Source organism: Adiantum capillus-veneris, chromosome 28, assembly GCF_014529385.1.
Source record: "Adiantum capillus-veneris isolate H3 chromosome 28, ASM1452938v2, whole genome shotgun sequence".
In the NCBI taxonomy this organism is placed as follows: Eukaryota; Viridiplantae; Streptophyta; class Polypodiopsida; order Polypodiales; family Pteridaceae; genus Adiantum; species Adiantum capillus-veneris.
The window spans coordinates 106,634,140-106,650,699 of NC_140958.1; the positions used below are offsets into that span (position 1 = coordinate 106,634,140).

At 39.1% G+C, this 16,560-nt stretch overlaps 1 pseudogene; it reads left to right on the plus strand.

Annotated features, from left to right (window-relative positions):
- Positions 1 to 1,142: 1,142 nt before the first annotated feature.
- On the plus strand, positions 1,143 to 2,435 carry LOC147421040 (uncharacterized; annotated as a pseudogene).
- Positions 2,436 to 16,560: the final 14,125 nt, after the last annotated feature.

Below are 16,560 nucleotides of genomic sequence, written 5' to 3' on the forward strand. Positions count from 1 at the left end.
TTAGCTCCCCTCTAGCAATCCAAGCCGACATGGATGCTTAGGTGGAGATCAATAAGATAAAGTTTTGATTTTTTGAATTGCCTCTAGGCATCCACGTCGGCATGGACGCCTAGAGGGAATTTTAGTGAAGTAATTAAATTGTTTTTGGTTTTGTTTTGCAAGTCCTTCAATTTGTGGATGAGGTCGCAGAGGGAGACGACTTTCTTCAACTCAAGCTTCCAATATCTTAGAGAGCAGTGATCAAATAAGTGCAGTCTCTGTCACAGATATGACAGATGGTTGGGAGACATAGGAGGAGGAGATGCAAAGTAAGGACTTGGGGCTTGGCTCCATAAATGAAGTTTATGAATCTCTTGCCCACAAGAGGCATGTTTTCAAATAGTGCCTTATGTCGTAAGAGATGAAGTAGCAGTAGAGACTGAGACAGGGGAAGAGCACAAACTTTACATGCATAGAGGACAAGATATTCTTCAATGTACTCGCATGTTCAGTTGTTTTGATTGTCCACCAATTCCTTTATGTCGATTGATCCCTTATGCAAGGGTGAGAGTCTTACAAGATGATGTTAGTGGATTGAAAGCTGCTTTTGCAAAGGAGGGCTACATGCAAGAAAAAGGAGCTTTTATTGTTTCAGTTTGGAATTGCAAGAAGGAGGAAGCTTATGTGACAGGTATTTCATTTCTCTGCTTTGGTCTTTCCTACTCTCTGTTTCTATGTTGTTTTTTGTTTTTCTCATAAATAGTAGTTGAGTGTGCTTTTTTGCCTATGATTATCTTTTTTGCAGAGGACCTTCTTTCTTCGTGGGACCCAATATGGGTTGATATACATAAAGAGTTTGAAATTGAGATTTCTAAAACACCAAATCTTCAAGTTCTCTCTAATAAAATGTTCTATGTTTGGGAGGGTAATCATAGAACGATCTCTTGGATGGATGCTATTAAAGAGAGATTCTCCGTTGATCGAGAGAAACATTGTAGTGTGCTTTGTACAGTTATTGATCCCACTCGAGTGCCAGAGATAGCTCTGCTTAGTAGCTTGCAAAGAATGAATTTGTAAGCTTCATGACTTTCTATATATTTTAGTAGAAATTTTCTATGTTGTGTTTCTTACTTTGTATATATTGTATATGACCTTGGAATAGCATGAATACACATGCCCTTGTAGTCACGCATCTTAGGGATGAGCTTGTCAACTGCTCCCACATTTGTGCAGCAGATCATGAAGCCTATGTAACAGGGCTACCGATAAAAGATCAAAAGTTGATTACTGCAGTCCGTAAGAAATACTCGAAGGGTGTGGAACCTTGGTATCCACTTACTCATCAATACTTGGGAAAGCTCTTTTACGATGTGAGTGTCTTTGGCTTGCTTTTTTGGAACGATCTTATATTTGCTTTTTGTAAAAATTACATATATTAAATTGTGTATTGAAGGATAAAATATGCAAGTAATTGAGCCAAAGAGTATGTGCTTGTTTTTTGCAAATTATTTATTTTGAAGTATGTGTTGAAGGTTCAAATGTCCAAGGAATTGAGCCAAAGAATAGAGCAAGCTAGACACACAATGACAAATGAAGAACTAATAAAAGAGGAGGAGAAAATATTGAATGATTTAGCACTCAAATATGGAGAGCGCGTTGGGAAGGTGGTTGAATTATTTTTGTTTTGGGTGTTTTGCACATAGTGTAATAGCCGTTTAAACTTGGTTTTCTATTCGTTCCTAAAAAACTGCAGTTGCTAAATATTGTTGATCCGAATCTTGGACCGGATTGGATGGTTCGAGTTCTTGCACTCAAATGGGGTCCTGATAGTTGGGCTACGCTTGAGAAACTGAACTTGATTGCTATGCATGATGCTCCTGTCTTGAGCAAACTGTTATGGGTTTCCTTGCTTGAGGCAGATAAGATTACTAGATCCTCTTATGGTTTAAAGAAAGGAGATCATGTGTATCGCATGTGAGTAAAGTTTCTTTTGACTTTCAAGAATCCTTGATGTAGAGTTTCTAGTTTTTGTGATTATTTTAGTTTTTTCTCAACTTCCTTGTTATGTAGTTGGATCCGTAGAGAGGGCCTTCTACAAAGGATTTTTGATAGGGCCACAAAGTTTGTGGAGGACTTGAGCAACATTGCTGGTGGTATTTTGTTGCCTCATGATTTCTCTCTTGCCTCTTACTTTGAGGAGATCAAGTTTGAAGCATGACCCTATCTTTATCCTTTGGAGACCTCTCTTGAAGCTAAGACAAAAGATGTTGACAAGCAAGCTATGAAGAAAGTGGACACAGTACGCATGGCATCTCAGCGGCTAGCCAACAGGTCAAGCTCATCATACTTTTATTTCAAGCTTTTCATAATTACGAAGTGTGTAGTGATGTTATTTTGTTTTAGATTTCTATTATTCTTGGTTGGAAAAGGCTTTCTACCAGGGATTCCATTCTTAGCTAAGCAGTGGGCACAACTATCTACTGGGGAAGGATGCATGTACTCCCCTTCCATGCATAAGCTCATTACTTAGGAGATGGAGGCATGTCCATGGTGGATAGACATGGCTTCTGGGCATGTATTGGCGAGAGAGAGAGAGAGCTTCACGATACTATGAGAGTTGGTGGCACATCCGTCGATGTGCCTCTCCCTCTTAGAGTGGAAGAGGTTATATCCGGTAAATGGCTACTCAAAATAGCCTCAAACATAATTTGTCTAAGTGCTTTAAATTCTCTTTTTCCTAAAGTTATTTGTTATACATACCGGTAATATTGTGTTTCTTTGCTTTTTTCAAGCTACAAATACTTCTCGCAAGGGAAAGGAGGTGATTGTTGAGACTAGGGTGGATGCAAACATGGAGGGAGAGCATGGTGAGCTTTCACTTGCGATGCAATTTTTTGTTTCGTTCATTTATTGGAGTTAAGTCACTTTGTACTGCCTCTTGTATTGCAGTACCTCTTGGGGAGATTGTTGCAAAGAAAACCATTTCTTTTGTCTACATCATTGATACTCCCTTGTCTTCTCTGTCCTCATTGCCTGAATCACGATGTATGGCCATTTCTGGGGACTACATAGCCATTCCTGCTGATTTTAGGGCCGGTGTTCGACATCCGGCATGGATTCGTGTTCATGAGCACATGGGATGTGCACGCCTCGATGGGACCTTGTGCGTGCGTGGTGGGAGAACAGTTGCATGGGCTGCTGATTTTATTTTTTTGGATCTTCCCTTTGGTGGTTCCCCATTAGCCTCCCCTGTTGTACCCCTTTGGGATGTTTGTAGAGAGGATCATGTTCGTGCAGGCATGCAACTTGCATATTCGAGTTTGTCAGACTTAGGGTGGTTGTTGATCATGGTCTCTATGGCAGGTTTTTGCTTCATTCATAATTTTATACAATACTTGTCGGATTTTGTTGTGTGTTTTCTATTGTGACTTTTGAAACCTCTTGCAGGAGATACCATTGGTTGGGTTGAGAGATTTTGTCGTGCATCAGAGATGGCTATTCATCGTCTCATTGTGGTCCTCCATCATGGAGCTTATGGTTATGGTAATAGCTTTGGTGGTCGGATTGAGGTAATGCTCTTCTACATATTAACTTGTTTGTTTCTCATTTTGTGTGTGTTATTATTATTGTGATTGCCCTCTAATTGTCTATGTGGTGGTGTAGTGTCATTGTTCTCTCTTACTTATGGTGCATAGGGTTGACATGCAACCACCTTGCTTTGTGGTTGAGAGCACCCCACTATTCAATCGGCTTGGCATGCAGCCTTTGGATTCTTACATGATGCACCATCTTCCAGCGTCTTCTCTAGCCAGATCGTCATCAGGGGAGCCATGGCGTGGTGGCTTGCAACGAAGTCACTCTTTTATTGCGTGTTTTGTGGAGCTTCTTGTAGGCCTGGAGGTCTTTGTTTGGAGTTGGGATGTGGTACAATGCCCATATTGGCAGCATGCTTAGGCACAGGGCGGGTGTGTGCAGCAGTCGACATTGATGACACTTTGATTTTAGATTATGTGCAACCATTATTTTGCCCTAAAAAGCGAAGCAGAGAGGGAGCCTCCACCTCTCTTGATGTTGATGATGTGGGTGACATGCCTTCGCATGTCAACCCCTTTGATGACTAGTGGTAGTCCACCTTACACTTCATTTCCCCCACCTATTTTATGTTTCCATCATACTTTTATGCTATTTTGTCACTTTTTTGTATCATTGTTTAGTATTTGAAAATTATGGATAATGATTCAAACAAAAATTTGAGATTTCTTGTGCTTTTAGGATGTAGATTTTGTATTGCTTGCATGTGGATTGTGAGACTTATATTTTTCTTTTTGTGTGGAAGTGTGTTGCTAGTTTATGCTGAGGGGATTGCAAAAACCATGGTTGCTGATATACGATACGATTTTGACACCCACAAGAAGTGTCAGAGACGCAATGTCTTTATTGATGACGAGTGTGACTCTTCATAGTCACGAGATAGAACCATAGCATTTCTTGTTGTCATTAGAGTGCAGAGGCACAACATGCTGTTCTCTATATTCCACAAAATATTCCACTTGTTATCTTACAAATCTGAAGAAATCTCTTTTTTTTTGTATAAGATATGGCAATTCTCTCTTAATACAGTTTTAGAAACTTTGAAATTTAAAGTTAAAATAAAAATTATGGTGTTGAATGTAGTTGTGGATCATTGCATGGTTTGTAATAGCTTTGCTACTAGCTTGGATTTCTCATTGCTCGACATCAAGTATCAACTGTGCAAAAGAATCTAGAGTCTAATTTTGAACAATCATATTGCTACGATTACTTAGGGATTCAAGATCCTACTATTATTAAAGTAGGATCTTCATTCATCTTTCTTATCAAAGCCCATTTGGTTTCCTTATTCATTTGCTCGGATTTTCCTTCGCTCGAAAAATCTCGCTCGCCACACGGTAAGACTCGAATATCTACTTTGTTAAGGAGCTAAAACGATGATCATTATAACGTTCAACCAATGCATGTTTGCCACGTCAATAAAAAATCCCCTTCCTCGAGTTGTGAATGAATGGTGCATTCATGACTCAAATTAGAACTACTATACACTGTATTGATTGTTGGGTTTGGCAAGCCCTGGTTTAGAAAGTGGCCACCTGTGGGAACATCTTTTATGGCATGCGGTTAACACACTTAGTTTGCATGAGAAGGTTGAGCTATGTATATGTAAGGATTTTCAAGTTAATTAAAAAAGAGTGGTGTTTTATTATGTCAAACTCCTCTCTCTCTCTCTCTCTCTCTCTCTCTCTCTCTCTCTCTACACCTGCATGCTCCAAGCTCTCCATGGTTCCTTTGCACCAACACCCTCCATAGCCGAGATCTCCTACAATTGGTATCAGAGCTTGGCATTGGCCTCGGCTCGACTCAGCTTGTGGGAACTACAACTTGCAGAGGACCTGATCTTGGTCGCGCTCAATCTGTTCGCCTGCGCCTGACATTGTTTTTTTGACAGAGCATCTTCTATTATTTTGGCCTCTTCAGCCCATTGCGAGGGAAATTTTCCATTGGCGCTATTGTAAACGTTGTTGCCGACTACCAGAACTTCATTTTTTTACAATTTTCACACTACTTTATATTATTCGCCTTAATTGAGCCCTTTTGGCTTTACCTAGAGCTTATTCACACCCTCGGTACTCAGTAGTGATAATCAACAAGCACTTGTGAGCAATTTTTGCGGTGCTTTTTTGACACACTGCCCAAAAGGTTTAAACGAATGGACGATACAGAGAATCAATACCCCTCATATTATATCCTAGTCACTATCGTCTTATTCCCACTTACTACAATATCAACAATAAATTTAGTATGAAGTATTTCTTCAATCTTGTCTTGGGTGGTTAATGAAGAGGAGAACATATTTCAAGCACCAAGACATACATCCACGTATACAGAACATGAAGATTTTCTTCAAGAATGTGGTACTGGACTTCGCAAACAGTTTTTATCAGTCAAGTGTCATAGGTTTTTTTATTATTTTTTCTGCTGTCAATTATTGTCATGCTAAAATTTTGTATGGGTTATAGACACTACCACACATCACTGGTAAGACCTCTCATTTTTGTTTGGTTCTGAGTACTTGTTGTCTCACTTTGATGGTTGTTTAAGGGAAGTGAACACACACACACACACACACACACACACACACACACACACACACACACACACACACACACACACACACACACACACACACACACACACACCTATGTTATTGTTGGGGGGGGGGGGGGCTTCTACTCGTAGTTTTAGGTGATTGAACTCTGCCATAGTTTGTATCAAGTCCATTGTCTGTGGTTCGGGCTTGAGGGGGGGATTGTTGAATTTTGCAAGCCCTGGTTTAGAAAGTGGCTGCACGTGGGAACATTATTTATGGCATGCAATTAGCACACTCAGTTTGCATGAGAAGGTTGAGTTATATATATGTAAGGATTTTCAAATTAATTAGAAAAGCGTGGTGTTTTATTGTGTCAAACTCCTCCCTCTCTCTCTGATCTCTCTCTATGCACCTGCACACTCCAAGCTTGCCATGGATCCTTCGCATCAACACACTCCATAGCCGGGATCTCCTACATTGATGACCATACTTTATTATCCTCACTCAAATCTGCAACCACACAATCCTTCCATACAACATTGTCTTCCCAAGAGCTCATACCTGCTTCAATGACTACACAGAACATCGCGACTATTGCAACCCTACTTCTATCTTCATGAAGCTCAAGCCAATCTTCCTTTTCTAATCAAGGTACACCTCACACTCTTGTTATGGCCAAGACAAAGGGCTCCAAGTTTGTCAAGCCTACCATAGTCAAAGCAACATTAACCATCTCGTATCAAGCAATTGCGAAGTATATCTTCAAGGATGGGGAAAAGGAGTTGTTAGCAAAATAGGGTATGATGAAGATAAAATAGGTCTTTAAGGTGCCCATAGCAATGCCTATCGTTCAACAAGTGGTGGATACTTTTGATGCAGAGAGAGGCACCTAGTCTTTTGGCTCTGTCGGTTTTAGGTTGCAGGTTAATCCAAATTTACTCACCCATGTGTATTCAATTCTTGTGTTTTTCAGGAACTTACTACCTTTTAACAGAGTGGTCACTTGAGGATTATCCATGACCCTGAGAGAAATAAGTAAAAACCATGGAAAATAGCCACAACAGACTATGAGTGTCATCCATATTATTCTCTACTGGCTGACAAAGCCTTAAACTCCTATTGGAGTACAATCTTCTCTAAAGGCGTTATCACATATGGCTCTGATGAGACTCCCTTCATGGAATTTTGATGTGGTACATCTCTTAAGATTCAGACTTGATTGTTTTTACTCTCATCGACTTGACGAGGTAGTAGGCCCATACTCAATGGGCCTACTGCCTTAACATTGAGCATGGTGCCTAGGTTAGGGTGGGTGCGCACGTGTACGCATGCGTACACACACACACACGAGCTTGATTTACCCTTGTTAAGCTTGGACTCACTTGCTAGCTATTGCTAAAAATTTACCCGGCCGAACCTGATGGATTGTCTGGATGGAGCTGATCAGTATATTGTTGCATATGATTAACATAGCCGATGTGGTGGTTTGCCTTACATTTGTTACTGCACTTGCTTGTGCCTTGGAGACGAGGGTTTTATTTTCGTTTTTTGTGATGAATATGGCTTATGTTGAGCATAAGGAAGGGCATAATTTATGTTTTGTGTGCAATTACTATGGACCTCAATATGTGACAGAGGGCCTTTTCTCTTCTCTATGGCATGATATGATGGACTTGATAATTTTAACTAATGGGTTTTAACAATGGACTTGATAATTTTAATTAATGGGTATTAACGATTTGGGACTCTCCCCCTTGGGTGATTTGAGTGGATGCTTGGACAATTTTTAAATAATTTATTATTTTCCCCAATACCGGGTTCTTCACTGCTAAAGCTCATACCTTGAGATTGTTGTCTTGCTAAAGCTCCTGGGCTACCTCACAAGTTTGTGTTCTTTATCTCTTACTTGGATTATGCCTAAACCACTTGTCCTAATTTACTATGATAATTTGAAATGGGGTTACACATTCAATGGTTGCTATGCTGGACCACTAGGGTAGAGGAATCTTGGGACTATTGCTTTGTTTTGTGGTGGTATCTTGAAATGGGGTTACACATTCAATGGTTGCTATGCTGGACCACTAGGGTAGAGGAATCTTGGGACTATTGCTTTGTTTTGTGGTGGTATCTTTTTCCTAGAAAATAAGTTTTAGAACTCTTGATGGACTGTCATGATAAAGTATTTTGAGTTGAGGATGCCTGGAACTAGAGGATGATATCCTCGGATGTGCAAAGACATTTGGGGTCTCTACTTTCATTCAATCATGTTGCTCCAAAATGTTTTTCTCTAGCTGCCCAATTCGTTGACACAAAGTATACCTTCCGCAATAGTATATACAATAGGGATTGATACTATTTAATATACCATAAGTCTGTGGAGGTATAATCTGCATTATGCTATTGATTTTGTCGATTTACCTTACTAAAACCAGAACTAAATCCCATCATGGAAGGTTACCCGATGCTCAATCTCGATAGTTCAAGCCAAGACATGCATGCCATGGGCCCACGGTCCAGGCCGAGCGTGTTCAGCTGCTTGAAAGAGACTTTCAGTAGAGCCACGCACTCTAAACATGGAGCTAGCGATGTAAATTAAGGGGGTGGGGAATTAAATTCACCATTCATGAACAATGTAGACCCCATGCTCCTAGAGAGTGAGCATGTGAACATTTCATTCACTGCACTCCCTGACTCTTCAAAGCTATTTCCCTCTGAGGTTATATTACCTGATGGTAGAAGCCTTACCGAAGTGCAAGAGGTTGAGCGATATATCCTTACAGCTAGGGAAAAGGAAATCAAAAGCTTAACCAAGGCAAAGAAATGGAGAGAGCTAAAGGCAAAGGCCCCTATGTCAACATCCATGCTAGTCGAGCAATCGAGTGCTTCTGAATTAACAATCACTAAGGGTCAAACCATAGAGAGCCACATTGCATCTAGTTCAATGGACACCCCTAGCACCTCAATCCTAGATGGAGTGTTTCGAAATAAAAATTGGGAGTATGAATTACAAACGGAGACTTTAACTGACCTATACACATGTCACACCTATCACATGGGTTGGTTAGATGTCCTACAATCCACATGAGGTGCTACTAGAGTAGAGGAGCAACAACAAAGAGTTTGTGATGTCATCCATAGGATTATTGAGCTCGAGAGGCAGAACAGAGGGCTCCACATGCCTTCAACGGGTCTCATGAGATTCTTGGATATAGGGAATGCTAAACAACCAAATTTATCACAAATGGAGACTCCCTCAGTAATCCCAATGGATCCTCCATATGTTGTTTTGCTAGGGGTCTCAATACAATCTCAGCCTATAAACAATAGCTTTACCTTTTCAAGTTTAGCTCATCTTTCTCTTGATGACACCACGGCTACCATGCCTACCCCAATGATGGGCATGACAAAAAACACGCCATGGACCTCATTTATTAGTAAAGCGCCACTACATGGTGGTCCAATGCCTACAACTGTACCTACAAGTGTGTATCAATCATATGCACCTATGGGCCCTCATGCTCATGTAGCTCCTACCCCTCCCATTTTTTCAACAAATTATGCTCCATGGCCACAACATCCAAGCCCATATTTCAATGAGACCATACCATCTAGCATTATCATGTCACATCCCATGTCTGCTATGCCCAGGGCCACACATATGAACCTCGAGCAACTGCAAGGTGCACCCAAGGGCTGCCTATACGCCAAAACCAATGCCAATACCTATTCAAAAGGATGTCCCGAGAGCAGCTGTCCCCACTATACCTACTCACTTGGGTGACTTGTCAACATTTTCTCAAGCTATCAGTCGATCTAATGTTGAAAATATGCGTAACACGTCTAATAGAGAGCCTAGAAGTAAGGCAGTACAAGTGGCCAAGCTCACACAAAAATATAGTGGGGACGGGGATGCTAGAAAGCATATCAAAGTATTTGAACATATATGTGATTCCTCAGGAGGACACAACATAGTACATAAGAGCAATGCTTTAAGCCTGCTTTTGAGTGGGAAGGCTGGGGATTGGTATAGGACCCTAAGGATGGAAGAGAGAATGATTTACCCTACTCTTAGGAGACTATTTTTGAAAGAGTACATATGAGAGGGAGTGGATGATTATTGGTGCCTTTTTGCATTCTGTAAAAAAGTAGGGTTTTAAAAAGATGTTGGCCTGTTGTGGAGATTCTACTAGCCTTGTGAAATTAATAAAAGCCTTTAATGTTGGCTTACTATGATACTGGCTCCTAATTTTTATATGTACTTTGGTTGATAAACACTACAGCATCATAGGTTTTATATTTCCTCTCTCTCACCCAATCTGTTTTGGTTTAGTTTTTGGTTGGCCGTTGTTCTTATGGAAGTTTACTACTCTTAGTGCATTTAGAAGTACTTGCAAGTGGGCTATTGGAATTCATGATTTGCATCTACATATTTTCCTGCTAATGATTCCATTTGGACTGGCTTTTGAAGTATAATTTTTTCTTTGTTATGCTTTCTAAAAGTAGAATTTATGGAAACTTGTAAAATATATATGACCAGCCCTTGGCAATTGCCTATTGTGGTTACTCCTTGACTTTTTGGTTTACAATGATTGTAACTTAAATGCTAGTGAATTAATTTGACTTGTAAACCGGCCCTCATAGCCAAGATCTGATCCTGTTAATGGAGAGAAATACTTATTTCTAGTATTGATTATGTCCCACTCAGTTGGTTGTGTACTTGAGGATACTCGACTGACGTTGAAAAAAGATGGATCTATTTGAAAACTTTAGGCATGATGTATGGCTCTAAATACAAAAATGTGAAACTATGGTCAAGAACTTATTAAACATTAAAATAATATTGAACAAAAAATTGAACTGCTTTGTTTAAAGAAATCTTTGTTTAATAGAAGATGGATAGATTTCTTAGCTAAAGAGTTTTAAAACCTCATAACTTGTTTGACGTTCTTAAATAGAACATGGTACATAATTGGGATTTATTAGGCTTACAAAAAACTTTCACTAATTTGACTTAAAAAGTGTTGAGCCTGGTTGTGGATTGGAATAGGGATAATGTCATGTTGGAGGTCCTGATATTCCTTCACTGAAAATACGTGATGAGATTCTTTCAAGGCATATAATTTTTGTTTGAGCCTTTTCCAAACAAATGTTGATGCTTTGCTTTGGAAAAACTGAATTCTAGATGACTATTATACACTACTTTTGGAGCATAGTTTTTTCTCATACGGCTTTAAGTGGATGCTATAAATAACTGCCTATTTGATGATTATAATAAAAGATTAATTTAAAAAACCGTTAATAGGTAACCCAATTTGATTTGACAAGAAAACTTTTGATACCTTTTGTTTTGTCACTTGAATCAGAAGGCGGTGATGGCCTTCTGGATCCACACAACAATAAAAATATCTCTCGTGATGTAAAGACAAGTACATAACTTATCTGGATTTTCTAAAGACCATAATGAAATATCATTAAAAGAAATTTTAATAAGTAACCCAATTGGATTTGAAAGAAAAACTATTGGTAACTTTGGTTATGCCACTTGAATCAGAAGGGGGTGATGGACTTCTAATCCACATAGCAGAAAAAATGTATTTTGTTGATTTCTATTGGAAAATATGGTTTAAACTTGGAGCTACTTATATCAGAAGGGATGATGGACTTTTGATGGTTTATACTACTGTATACTCTAAATTTATTTTGAGCATGTAGTTTAAGTCAAATTTTATTAAAGTAGGGCAAGGATAACAACTGATAAATTTTGTGACACCTGTAATGCGTATTCAAGGCTAACGAATATGTTGTCTTGTTTATATGGATGCAGGTGAGAATGCTATCTTTACTTGAAAATATTTTGGCTTAGCCGATGTCTGACTTAAAAGATCCCTGCTGATTCAACCTAAATGACCTCCACAACTCTATTTCTTTTGTATAGGATCATTGAATGATGTATCATTCTTATTATGTTGTACAATAATGAATCTAAGACTGAGTTGTTTTTGTACCAATCTCTACCCAATTATCTAAGGCCAGTTTTGAACGTTATGTTCTTTTGTGTGTATAAGTTTAATATAACAACACACCTTTCTTTCTCTATTATTTTTGTGATACATCTACTTGAGACTTCCCAATGTTAATTTGGCAAGTAGGACTTTTGTCTCCTTTGGTAGCAAGAACAAACCAAGAAAAACTATCTAAGCCAATTTTGGATACACAGACTATAGTCTGTAGCTTTCTCTATTTTCCAGTCTTTGACTTAGGTAACTTATCGATATAGCCCTTGATGAAGACAAAATGCCTCATTTGGTATTGGGATTTATTTGCAATGCTCTCACCAAATGAAGTTTAGAGAATTAAACATCATCCTTATGTTGTGAGCTTTGTCTTGCAAAGATTACATAGTCCTTATCAAATATAATGGTTGTAGGGGCTAAGAGAGGTGAAACTAGTAGTGATTGTTGTATATTTATATCTATAGGCTATACTATTGTACTTTATCAATATTGTATCTATGTATACCATCTACAATTACAAAATTAGAAGAGTAGACTAAGGCTCATAGGAAAGGTCAGATGGATGGAGAGAGAGAGAGAGAGAGAGAGAGAGAGAGAGAGAGAGAGAGTATAGTCCCTATTACAATTAGTGGTTGTAGGGGCTAGGAGAGGTGAAAATGGTAGTGGTTGTCGCATATTTATATTTGTAGGCTACCAATATTGTACTTTATCCATATTGTATCCTTTTACACTATTTACAATTACCAAATTATAATAGTAGACTGAGGCTCATAGGAGAGGTCAAAGAGAGAGAGAGAGAGAGAGAGAGAGAGAGAGAGAGAGAGAGAGAGAGAGAGAGAGAGAGAGTACTACATTGGATAGCCTTAATCACTTCCATGAATTTACGTAGGGTATGATGCTTAGACTCCCAAAGTTGCAAGGGGAATACCCAACATGGCATAGTGTGTGTACACAAAGAGAAGCTTTTATAGTGACCCAACATGGCATAATGTGTGTACACAAAGAGACTCTTTTCTAGTGGCTCAACATGGAATCTCATATCGAAGGAAGTGTGAGTAGCCAACTCAATGCAAAATTGAAAATTACAGATAAGGAGATATATTCAAGCACATGTGTGAGTACAATCTCCTCTAATGAGGAAGAACATTCTCTTGTAATGTGGATGATGTAGTCCATAAAGCACAACGCTTTGGATTTTCCCCATGCTGTGTATATTGGCATAGTAGGAAAGCCTCTTTGGATTTGTAGAAAATCCTAGTTTAGAGCAGGGTCTAGTGATACGTTCTGAAAAAAAGTATGTTGCATTCCATCTTCCTAACCTCTTCTTGATGTCTTGCATCCAAGAAGGCCATAGGGGAGTGGTAGAGAAAACGTGCAATTCCTCTTTGCATCTCTCACCATCCAATGTGTCACCATCACATTAACTTTGCTTGTTGACACTTCAAGTCATTTAAAAATACAAGGTGAAGACTTCAAATGGTCTCAAGAAGGCAACATTTTTGTTGTAATAAATTGAGTGATTTTTAGAACACATTTGATATGTTAATGGAGAGAGAGAGAGAGAAAGAGAGAGATGCACGTGCACACACACACACACACATACACACTTTCATAATAAAAATATACAAATGAGTATAGTAAGGCTTCATTACAAAGAAAACTTAAAGGGTCATGATTTTTAGCACATTTGTAAGGTTTGTTCTCTCTCTCTCTCTCTCTCTCTCTCTCTCTCTCTCACACACACACACACACACACACACACACACACACACATATATATATATATATATATATATATATATATATATATATATATATATTATGTAAGTATGTATGTACATATATGTCAAATAGCATTTAACATTGCATACTAGTAGTGTTCACAAAAAACCGGCCTTTAATGTATTTTTAAAAGACAAAAAGTGAAATTTTGTGGCTAACTTGGAGGGTCTCCTTGATAGCAACCAGTTAAATTTGGAGGATTTTAGTGTAAAAACTGATAAAAACCCTAAAATTTTTACTAAAAATCGAGAGATCTTTTATGCTCTCCTTTTTCTCCATTGGTGTAAGTTTTGTCTGAAATGGCTTGAAATGTCAAAAATCAAAGTTAATGTGATGGTTTGAAATGTCAAAATTATATGGTTTGAAATGTCCAAAATCAAAGATAATGTGATGGTGACCATTGGATAGTGAGAGATTCAAAGAGGAATTACATGTTTTCTTTGTGGGGCGAGGATCCGGAGAGTGCAAGAGAGGGAAGGAGAGAAGGGGGAAGGACAAGGAGAGTACACAACAGTTTTGGTGGAGCACTAGAGAGTGAATCACTCGCATCTCCTTATTATTTCTATATAAGCAAAGAATGAATATGGGTGGCCGGCCATTGCCTTTAGGTGGCCACTTGGCCTAAAACCCTTACAATCTCCCACTTGAAGGCCAACGGGCCCAAGTGGTTAAAGAATATAGAGGCTATTATATACAAATGTACAAATGTGAAGCATGACCATAGCTTCACCCTATGCCCACCATCTCTATGCAATGTGAAAACCGCTTTGAGGCTAAGCTCTTCGTTAGAGCATCCGCTAGTTTACATTTGAGTGAACTTTTACTAACTCAATGTGTTTGCTAGCCAAAATATCCCATACCACATGATACCTGACCTCTACATGTTTCAACTTGGAGTGAAACACGGGGTTCTTTGCTAATACAATTGCACTCTGACTGTCACAATGTAGCACTGGAGTCTGGTGTATACCAAGGTCTTCCACTAGACGAGATAACCACATAGCTTCTTTACTAGAACTAGAAACTACAACATACTCTACCTCAGTGGTGGAAGATGAAGTGCAATTCTGTAGACATGATCTCCAAGAAACTACCACTCTAGCAAACAAGAAAACATAGCCAAATGTGGATCGCCTAGTGTCTACACAATCTGCATAATCTGAATATCCAACTATGGATGCATCATTGTTCCCAAAGCGTAAGCAATTGCTAGCTGATCCCTTGATGTATCTCAGGATGTGCTTCACTACTTCCCAATGCTTTCTGCTTGGATTTTCCATAAACTTGTTGACCACCCCCACTGCATATGCAATGTATGGCCGTGTGATAACCATGGAGAACATGAGACTGCCAACTGTCAAAGAATACGGCACCTTTGTCATCTCTGCCTTTTCAGCATCCGATTTGGGACAATCATGCTTGCTAAGTTTTTGTCTGCAGCCATTGGGGTACTTAATGCTTTCCCCCCTTGCATATTAAAACGTTCCAAGACCTTGTGAGTATTTTCTTCTTGTGAGAGTTCAAGTATACCAACGTTGCCATCTCTCTTGATACGCATACCAAGAAAGTGATGTGTATTGCCCAAATCTTTCATAGCAAACTGCTTGCTTAAGGCATCCTTGAGAAGCGCAATTTCATCTTCGCACTTCTCGGCTATGAGCATATCATCCATGTACAAAATCAGAATGATGAGAGAACTATCGTTCAATCTACTTGTGTAAAATCAATGATCCTCTTGGCTCCGTACGTAACCTTAGGACTGAATGTACTTATTGAACTTGATGTACCATTTCTTGAGCCTTGTTTTAATCCATACAAAGTTTACTTAAGTCTACACACCAGTTCTACCCGTGTTGGCTTCTCAGGCTTTATTGCAAAAACTTCTGGCTGTTTCATGTAGACATCCTCTTCAAGATATAAAGAAACACTATCTTCACATCCATTTGGACCAAATCCATGTCCTTGATGGCTACTAGACCAAGCACAAGACGCAATATAGTCATCTTGAGAACGTGAGAAAAAAATTCATCAAAATCCACACCTTTTGTTTCCTTGAATCCTTTAGGAACCAAATTAGCCTTATACTTAGGCTCGGGATCATCTGTGGTGGTATACTTCTTCTTGTACACCCATTTACATGGCAATGCCAGTTTACTCGCAGATAACTCTATCAATTTCCAGTTTCATTTGCTAAGATTAAGTTATATGCAGATTGCATATCCTCTTATCACTTTGTAGCAAGTGGGCTCACCGAAGTCAGTGACTAGAAAATAGTCCAATCTTGGCTCAAAACACTCAGGTGCACAAGATGTACAAGTAGATCTTTGAAGTGCTTGACTACTAGATATTAATCTCTCTTTAGAGCAACATGTGTGTGTGTGTACTAGTGGAAGGTGTATGACTAGCACATCCAACATTTTGTGTAACGGGTGGTAAGGAAACATCCTCAAACCATACTCTACGATACTCAATGTCTTTCACTGGCTTTCTATGCATCTTACACTCATTAAATATCACTTGTGAGCTACATATAACCTTCTTAGATTTTGGGTGCCAGAGACGATATCTCAGCTATCAATCCACACCATATCCAATGAAGATGCACTTGTGTGATTTGGGGTCCAGCATTTGTCTAAGCGCTTTTGGCACATGTCAGAATGC